This window comes from Olea europaea, chromosome 18 (genome assembly GCF_002742605.1).
Source record: "Olea europaea var. sylvestris chromosome 18, O_europaea_v1, whole genome shotgun sequence".
Lineage (NCBI taxonomy): Eukaryota > Viridiplantae > Streptophyta > Magnoliopsida > Lamiales > Oleaceae > Olea > Olea europaea.
Genome location: NC_036254.1, coordinates 12,648,319 through 12,657,331, shown reverse-complemented (window position 1 = coordinate 12,657,331; position 9,013 = coordinate 12,648,319).

The following is a 9,013-nucleotide window of genomic DNA, read 5'->3' as shown; positions in this document are numbered from 1 at the left end:
ATAAAGGAGTTTCCATCGTATTGGTGTCTAGGGATGCTGAGAGTTCTGTGAGAGCCATAGCTAACAAGATGGATATGCTGCCTACTTCCAGAGATCTGGTGGTTAATGGAGAGGAATTCGGCCGAAGTTATATCACAAGGAATAACCTAATTTCCATACGTATTATGTACAATTCCCAACCGAAGCACACTCTCCTCCTTGTGAAGGCCCTGAAAGAAAATGGTCGTGTGGTTGCTTATTTGGGAGGCTTGGCAACCCTTGACACTCCTGCTTTAAAGGAAGCAGATGTTGGGATAATTGAAGAGCATTTTAGCTGCGGATTGGCCAACGAATCTTCGGATTTTACAGTACAAGGTAAAGGATCTTTGCTTCCACTTCTGACATCGGGAAGATTTGTTTATTCTAATGTGGGCTCATTCATTGAAGTTCTGTACACAACAAGTATTTGCATTTTGTTCTTGGCCTTCATTTTAGAACCATTTCATCTGATCTGGGTGAATGCTGTGATTCATATCCTTGGGTTTTCAATGATTTTGATGGAGCTACCCAAGAAAAGAACCATATCCCTCGAGGTGAAGGTCATGTGCCCAAACATTGCGCGCAAGGTCTTGTGCCAGTTTCTTCTTCAGTTGATTTTAGGGTTTATTCCAAAACCGATACTGAGCTCGAACGGGGATATTCAGGAAGTTATGACTTTGAATATTTTCACCATGTTCCAGGTTTTCTACATGTTCCAGATCATGGAATTATCAGATATAGAAGTTCTTAAAGTTGCTGTTCCGAGCTACAGTTATTTAGCAACAGTTGGAGTTACACTGGTCGTCCATGGAGTTATCATAAATTGCACTAAGAACTTGAGTTTTGTGAATTGGACAGTCTGTTTCCTGCTTGTGTTGCTTTTGTGGGTTCTCGATTCGACTTTGAAGTTCGTCGCAGAAACACTTTACAGACTATACGAGCACAAAATTCTTCTCCTGCCCACAGTGGACTGAAGAACATTTATGTAATTTTATAATGTTGTATTCTATAATGCTCTAAGTTTCTTGGAAATGAAATGTATTATAAATAAAGAATAATCTGTTTAATTCTGTTTTCGTACATGGATATTTCATATATAGTTTAACGTTGTGTTTGATTTCGGATAATTTTATGGTTTAGCGCTTTGCCTTAGTTTATCAGTCTTTGTTCAACGGTTTTGCAAAAGGGAGTAAATGGTCAACCGTGATAATATTCTCTCCACAAGGAGGCGCGTGGAGCAACGAACAACGAGATAATTTGGATAGTGGCGCCGTAGAAATAGATCGGGAAGCTCACTGGAAAATTGGGCAACCGTATGCTAAAGCCATTATCAAGATAGCCGACGCCATTGCTGTGAGCAAATTGAGATTCTTTTTAATTAATTCTTGTTTTTTGTCAATTTTTTTTCGTTAATAAATCCAATTTTTTTTAATAGAAGCTATATTTTGGTTTATCGAAAGAAATTTACAATGAATGGAAATTTGGGATTTTGGGGGAATTTAGTTTAGGGAATTAATGTATAAATTTGGTGAATTGAGCTCTTAATTAGAAATTTTGGCTGCTAATTATATATTTTTTAAATTGGGTAGTTTATAATAGATGAAGGTGAAGAAAATGGTAGTGGATTTTTAAATTTTTTATCCACTAAAGCATTATTATTAATTCTTAATAAGATTTAGAAAATTATAAAGGAGAAAATCTTCATCATCTATTAAAATATAATCTGCTAAAAAAATTGTTTTTAGGCATAAACATGTCTTGTAAGGGGACATTTAGAAAGTTAAAAGTTATCTATTTTTTCTTTATTATTAATCTATTGAATTAAATAAATGAATCGGGAAAATGGGATTTACAAGGAAGGAAAATAGGAAATTTTTTAATTTAACATTTTTGTATTTTCTGAGAAAGCAGATTCAATTCCAGCATGAATATAATCTGCAGAAAATGGAGAAATATGATGGATTAACCTTTTGCGTATTATAAATTTGATTTTTATTACCACATAACGTACTGATCATCGATACATATTTGCCTGTGCAGAATTTTCAACCTTTATATGAATAACAATAAAATATAAAATGAAAAGTAGAAATAACATTTATGCTATTCTCATAAAACACCTCGAAACTTACACCCTAAATAGCATTAGTCAAGACATTTGTTTCTATAGTTCAACTCTAACTTTGATGGCCCCTACATCCTATCCCTGGAGTATCGTGTGGGAGGTAAATCGTGAGATGTACCCCAACAGGCCAGAGAATAAGAGTTTACCCGTACACTGGTGCTCATAAAGAGTCCAATTCCATATATCAGGAATCAAACCCTCACATTGCGGCTGCCAACAAGACTTTGACTACTTCACTTTTGTCATTTGCACTACTGAATTATGTCCCGAGGGACCACTTGTCTCTATAGTTAGTCATATATGAGGGCTGTTATATGTCCAAGGCCCATGTGGTGCTAGACAAGCAACATTATTTGTCATATATTTATGCATTCATTTGTCTTGTCTTCTTTGAAACTTTTTTTTTTTTTTAAATAATTTTAGCCTTTAGAGCTAATTTTTTATAGCCCAAATCCTCCTACGAAGTCTTTATTTTCATTTTCTCCTTCGAAGAGTAGTGCTATTAGTCTATTACTATTGGAGAAAGAGAAATAAGATTGTAATGAAGAAGATATGATCAAATAATTATATATATGTTTTTTATTCTCTTAAAGATCGCATTAATAGTATAATAACATTCTTGCTTGTTTATACTTTTAGAAATTGACATTGTTGCAAGATTACTAATTTAAGAATTTATTATTTATTGTTTTCTTATATATTTTTTCATTATTCAAAGGTTTAGTTTTGTTCATTTATTTTAAGGTTGTATATTATTAATTATGAGCATATCTCGTCTTTCTATGTGTTTTTATTACATATATTTGTTTTTTAACCTTAACCTTCCCTTTTTTTGTGTGGACTCCATTGTGCAAGCCACTTTATTTGACTTGTTACCTTGTCGTCTTTATGGATAGGAGTGTTGGCAAAGCGGGTTGATCCATCATAGAGGAATGCAGAATACATTTTTAAATTTAAAAAAAAAAAAAAAATTGTGCCGAGTCCTCTTTGATTAAGCATTCCAGCTCGAGCTAGGTTCATCACGTCACACGTGCCATTGGGAGCTAGCTTGTGGGATGTTCAAGTGGAGCTCAATGATTAAAAAGTCCAACAATTTGACACGATTCATTGAACATCACTAGGACTGAAAAATAGCTATTACAACTTGAAATGGATAAAGAACCCATTTGATTTTTATTTTTTTAAGAATGAGAATGAAAAATATAGTTGTTACGGAATTCACATACGAAATAGAAAATCAAATATGATGGCTTGATGTGATAAATAACATACTCATATTTTTTATTTTTGTGATCAAAAAATGAGAATCAGTCGAGCAAATAGATAAAATTAATGAATTGCTCATTAAGAAAATCATTTGAATATGCAATAAGATAAATATTTTAATATTTTAGTCTGTTGAATTTTATAATCCTGGATCAACAATTCGATTGACAAGACATTTTTTCTGATGATTTATCCCCTCCAAGGTTCCAGAGACAAGGATTTTTTTTATCCTTGCCTACCGATAGCATAAATCTAAAATTTTTGAAATAGTCTTCACCAACTTGGTTTTTGAGAAAAAAAAAAAAAAAAAAAAAAAAAAAAAAAAAAAAAAAAAAAAGGACAAAAGGTAAGATAGATTCCCACGTCTTCTACACGTAATGGTAATTAACGTAATCAAACTGGCGTCATCACGTGAAAATATGGTCGGCCGTCGGCCCTGAAATTATAGACTTCCCAATAGTTACGGATAACAGAATTTCTGTTTTTAATGGAAAACTATTTTTAAGGGGAAAGAGATTTGACCCACCCAGCAAAACTCTATTTTTAAAGCTTTTATGTTTTATTACATAGTATTTAATTTTAAAAATTAAATATGATTTTTTTTAATTTAAAAATCTAAAAACTGCAAAACGTTTGTCTTTGCTGGTCTTCCTGAACTAAATCAATATGTAATGGCCAAAAATTTCTACGAAAATTAAAAATTAAAGACCCTTCTGTCGAGAAAAATATAAATGTTGATATTTTTATAACTAGAAGCATATGTAATATCCCAAAATTTTATATAATAATATATGTAATATTTCAAGAGATTTTTGGGTTGATTACCAACTCTTTCTTTTTATTTTTAGTTTACTTGGGACCTAAGTGCAAAATAGTGAAACTATCCCGTTAAATAAGAGAATCTTATCAGATTGCAAATAGTAATGTCAAGAAATAATTACTTGCGAAAAATCGAGTTTTGGGTACTTTACAATTCCTAGAAAGTTTAAGGATTAAAGTAAAATTATTGAAAATATTCAAAAATCATGGGTTGAGAATGTTGTAATAATGTTGTAATAATGATTCGTAACTAAAGTGGGTTCCAGATGACCATAATAACACACTGAGTTCTTTGAAATATGAGGCATTACACACCTGCATTTAAATTATAATACGTGGATAGCAAACTTTATTTACTCCAATTTATAATCTAAATTAATATTTATATATATAATGAATCTAGAATGTTTGACTTCTTAGTTCTTAGCAACTAAGTAAACATAGTTGATTTAAATTTTGTTTTTATAAATTGACATGATGAGTAATTATGTCTTGGAAAAAGAAGGGAAAAGAGGAGGTTGGCTGTACATAGAAAACTTTATGTCCAGGATGAGTTGATAACAATATTTTAAAAATAATTTTGAATGTAGAATCAAAGGAAAAAAGAATAAAAAGTTCAATCAAAGTCGAGTCTGGTCAAGAATGAAATATCCGTAGTAAAAAAGTGGGGAGATTTTTTTTGTAGGATCAAATGTGTTCATATTGGAGTACATTTCTTTTGCAAAAGGTGATTAGAAGGAAGTGTTACTTTGATATCATTCTTGTGTCGAATGCTTAACACACAGCGTGAGTCGAAAGCAAGTGCAAATAATCTGATTGTATTCATGTTGGATTGTTTAAAAGGTATAGAGAGAAAATAGTTCGGATGAAGATCTTAAAATTTATTTTTAGAAAAAGGGTATAATTTCTTATTTTTATGTTTCGATTTAAAAAGTTTCACCACCTTAGAAAAATCCTACCTTATCCCAAGAAAGGGATCCACGTAAGCCTATTTGTTTGACTTTTCAAACTGATACAAAAATTTGTTTTTTTTTTTTTTTTTTTTTTCCCGGGAGAGAATTTAACAATTTTAACTAAGCATTTGATTTCAATAACTAAGTGTTCAGATTGAGAAGTTTGGTGAGGCTTGCCATTCCTCCACAGGGTGATAATGATTGCGCAATACTCGTCAATGTCACTCGAAATTTAGGTGAACTATATTAGAATAACTAAATAAGTAATATTAGAGAAGTATTCGACCGAATAGAGAATGAGGAGACTAATGTTCAATTCACTTCTAGGTTTGAATATTGGCTTGGTATCTGGCTTGGCGTTTGAGTGATCAGCCCAAAAAATCCTTTGGCGTATGCTTAGTGCTTGCTTATAAGAATGAACCAAAAGAAATGGGTAAGCCATTAATGTTGATTTATATTGGGGTGCCTTGAAAAGTCAAAATTATTCTTACCCATATTTTGAAACATAACCTCTTTCTCGCGGTAAAGGATAGTTGCATTATTACTACTTAACTAATGATCAACATCACATCTTAAAAGACACATATTCTTATTATAAAAATGTGAAACAAACGGGCTACTAGTTCTTTTTTTAACTAAATTATCAATTCGCATATCCTTTCAACCACACATTGTTCCCAAAAAATCACTTTCACAAGCACAAAGTTTAAGCAATGATAGATGCTCGAGTAAAAATAGTTCTAAAGGTCGATACAGAATAATTATGTGTTGTAGAGATATCATGCATGACATTCACAGTCTAATAAAAAACCAACTTGGATTAAACTAGTTGTACACATTTCGTGTACATCAATTTTAACACTTCAATATTGCCAAAATTTATGTCACTGATTGTTTAAAGTATTGTGAAGATCAATGTCTAAAAAAAATCACACAGAGGAATGTCAAACTTAATGTAAAATTTGGTGTAGATGTGGCTTGGTTGAACCAACTTATGCTAATTGCTAGGATTTGGAAACGATTTGCAGGATTTGAACTTGATATATCTTGTTGATTCACAATAAACATTTTGAAATTGTAATCAATATAAAAAATACTCGATAAGATTCTCATTTTTCAAATACCATTAGATGATTCAAAGTTGATTATTCTGTTGGCCAATTAAATTTAAAAGCATACGAACAATATATCAACTATCTAACCTAAATATATTGAAATCCTAAAATATATCTTCTCATCCACAAAATGGAGGACAATTCGATGGGGCGACCAAATTTAATTTCACGTGAAGAGCTGCAACATATTTGTTGTAGCCAAGAGAAAAATGATTGGGACAAAAGCTCTATTGCTCTCAATTATAATGTTTGGGACATTAGAGATGACCCACACCTGCACTTGTGGCCGCTAGTTGTATATCTTCAATAAGGAATAATGTTAGCACTCGTAGTGTTTAACACTAACTTATGATAACAAATGTGATATTAACTGTTAAGCCCTTGTTTGATTTCCATTATTTTTAAATTATATTTTTTTCTATTTTCTTTTCAACCACACATTTTTTAATAAAATAATATTGCATACAAATTCAAAACTTTTATTTTTTATTTTTTAACCATATATTTTCCATCAATCTATTATTATAAAATACATTCTACAACCAAAAAAATGCGGCTCAAACATACATTAAATAATATATATTGTTATAAACTTAAAAGATACAAACCCTAAAATAGTGTTGATACCTAATTTTCAAAGCCAACGAAGCTTGTAAGTCAAATATTAGATTTTTACTTAAATATTGAGTTTATTTTGTTGTGGAAGAATGATTGTTGAAAAGTTTAGATATGGTATTAACGCATCATGAAATAAGCATAGAAAATAAAATACAGGTTTGTTTTGATAAGACAAGACTTGATCAACTCATTACTTTCGATTGCTTCTGATGACAACTACCACCCTCCTAAGAACAGGGAGGTGGAGTATCAAGACATAAGGGTTGGCCAGCACAGACGATTTATTTAGTACCAGATCTATGTATTTTCAAATTCTTTCAATCAAAGAAGCTACACCTGATTTGAGTGGATCAAAGGATTAGGTTCGAGCACTAGAACATTTGCTTCAACTTTCAATGTTAGCGAAGGCGGAGAAACAGGGAAAAGAGGGACAATTGCATCGGCAAAATTTTTGAACTTTTTTTGGGAATTTTTCTACTATATATTAAAAAATTATAGCCACAATACCAAACATTTTACACTTAAGCAAACTTGACTCAAACCTTTAATTTATGGCACTCACAATATCATTTCTTTCAAAAACTTGCATCTAGAATGCAATTTATCATAAACCATTAGTTTCTCTATTTTAGTTGACCAAAAATCAAAGAACTAATCAAATGTTGACTAATTTTTAAAGGGCAAAATGATAACTTTACATTTTTCATATAAAAAAAACTTAAATAAAAGATTTAATTCAAAAGCAAAAATAAATAAATAAATAAATAAAATACTATTTATCTTCTCCACTCACCCCACCCATCCAAAAACCAAAAACCACCAACATCGTCAACAACCACCAAGCACTATGTTAATTTGGACTCCAGATGCAAATTTTTGATAGATTCGGTATTGTAAGTGCCACAAAAAAATACTATTTACCTTAATTTGGACTCTAAATGTGCGGCAAGGTTTTATTTTATGCTACAAACAACATGGGTTCGACTCCCATATTATTAATTTCCCTTCTTTTTTGTGAAAAAAATTGCACAATTAGTCTTCACCTTTAATATCTATAGCAAATACCTATTTATCTTTAACATCAGTTCCCAACCTTTAATACTATTTACATTGTCCTTTTTACATAATTCTTTTAATTATTTTTTTGTCTCCCACACTAAAATCTCTGGCTCTGTCAAGACACTACAAAACAAGGAATTTAAGCAAAAATCTAAAAAATACAAAATTTGAAATCCACAAAATTATGAGAAGATTAAACTCACGAATTTTGTTAATGAAAAGATTATCAAAACAACGAATTAACCATTCATTTATAAGGGTTTACATGAAAATCAAATTTAAACAAACTAAAATTGAAAAGAATAAAAAGTAAACTAAGTGACAGAAATAGCACTAAAATTTTAAAAGCAGTTTTCGAGTTCTAAACAAACTTGAATGGTCGAAATCCATCGTTTGTCACGACGTAGATGTGAATTCTATTCATCTCATCGTTTTCTTTTCAAAATAGTATTGCATTCTAGATGCAAGTTTTTGAAAGATTGTCCAATCAAATTCAAAGAATATACGTACAATGGAAGTTTCAAGATGTCGCATATCCAATATTCAGCATTTTTCAGTGTCTTACATTCAGAAGAAAGTGATAAACAAAAAAGTGTTTTAAAGTAGCAAGATTACACACTTTAGTCACTGGACTTGATGTTTGCATCAAATTAATGCAACAACACTCATGCTTAAATTTTCTTAGTTATCGAAAATTATATAACATTTTTAGGGTTTGTTTGAGCCCATTTTTTGGAAAAATAGATTTTGTAATAGTAATTTCAGGAAATTATATGGTTGAAAAGTAGAAAAAAATTGAATTTATACATAAAGTTATTTTATTGAGAGAATGTATTGTTACAAACAAGTTTAGGAAAGAAAAAAAAAGAGTTTTTAAATAATGAGGTTCAATCATGGGTTTAATCAATCTAGTGAAATCAAAGAGAATCATTCCAAGATTAGGAAAATGGAAGGAAACAGAACGAGAAAGAGACTTTAAATGGTGATTTGCGGTGACGATTTTGTGCTCGATAGTTTCTAAAAGTGTTAACCATGTCAAA